Source organism: Amphimedon queenslandica, unplaced genomic scaffold, assembly GCF_000090795.2.
Source record: "Amphimedon queenslandica unplaced genomic scaffold, v1.1 AMPQUscaffold_6437_Cont21604, whole genome shotgun sequence".
Taxonomy (NCBI): domain Eukaryota; kingdom Metazoa; phylum Porifera; class Demospongiae; order Haplosclerida; family Niphatidae; genus Amphimedon; species Amphimedon queenslandica.
In genome coordinates this window covers 679-1,873 of record NW_003553271.1, presented here as the reverse complement: position 1 = coordinate 1,873, position 1,195 = coordinate 679, and the positions used below count along the sequence as shown (strand labels likewise).

At 39.1% G+C, this 1,195-nt stretch overlaps 1 long non-coding RNA gene across 1 annotated transcript; it reads right to left on the bottom strand.

The window, feature by feature from the left end:
• Positions 1-11: 11 nt before the first annotated feature.
• On the bottom strand, positions 12-638 carry LOC109592053 (uncharacterized). Its single transcript, XR_002190139.1, has 3 exons — positions 508-638; positions 146-457; positions 12-98 (listed from the first exon to the last, which is right to left on the bottom strand). It is a non-coding gene; the product is annotated as an uncharacterized LOC109592053 (long non-coding RNA).
• Between the last annotated feature and the right edge of the window lie 557 nt (positions 639-1,195).

The window sequence follows — 1,195 nt, the reverse complement described above, 5'->3', positions numbered from 1 at the left end:
ACGAGAAGTGTGTTCAACAACCCTTTTGCAACAGCCAATTACTTTAGGAGGACAAGGAAAGGTAGTCCAGATAGATGAATCAATGTTTAAACACAAACCTAAGGTATATATGTCATGGATGATTATCAAAAATAATAATGTTTACCTTTTCAGAATCACAGAGGACGTGCCACTAACAACGATGTCTGGGTATTTGGAATGGTGGATGTAAGCCATAGACCTGCACTAGGGTATATGCAAATAGTACCTGACAGAACGGCAGCCACACTACTTCCCATTGTTAGGCAGCACGTAGGTAATGGTACTACAGTTTATTCCGATCAGTGGGCAGCCTACAGGCACCTGTCATCACTACCAAATGTTTCCCAACATGAAACCGTCAACCATTCTGTTGAATTTGTGAGTCCCACAGGTGTTCATACACAAAGCATAGAGTCCTATTGGAATCGTGTGAAAACTAAATTTAAAAGAATGAAAGGATGTCACGAGCATCAGCTACCAAGTTACCTGGACGAGTTTATGTACAGGGAGAGATACGGGAAGACAGCTATGGAATGTTTTGACTCAATCATACGAGACAATGCTAGACAATACCCAGTTTGATTAATTCAGTATATATAAGCTTGTTTCATTATAACAATATCCGCAAAACTACTGAAACACATTAAAATTTTTCATCATAGTACCTTCTGTCTTGTCGAAATGGATCAATTACATCAAATCAGGGGTGCCATGAACTTTACTGCATTTGGTTTTTCATGAAGCAAAGCACCTAGGCTTTTTTCATTTTCTCTGGCAGCCTTTTTAAATTAAAATGAATGTGGCCACTTGGAAAAAGAAGGTGTGGTGATGACACGTATCCGGTGGGCGTGGTCAGTGGTTATTAAGTACGTAAAGGGCAGGAGTCGAATATTTCACTTGATCCAAATTTTGAGTATATTCATATGTCTTCTAATTCTCAGTTGCAGTGTTCTACACTGTAAACTTTCTTTCACACTTCTCTTTCCCAATCCCTCACAGATTGCTATCATTTTTTATTGTCTAGTTTCTCATTTGGATATGGGGGGGTACAGACATTCATTAAAATCAGGGGTTTGTCACCATGTTATCATATAATCCCCTACAATGACACAATCCACCGCAATGAGTAAAGAAAAATTCCTTACCTTTCACAGCAACGCTTCACTGGTTTCAG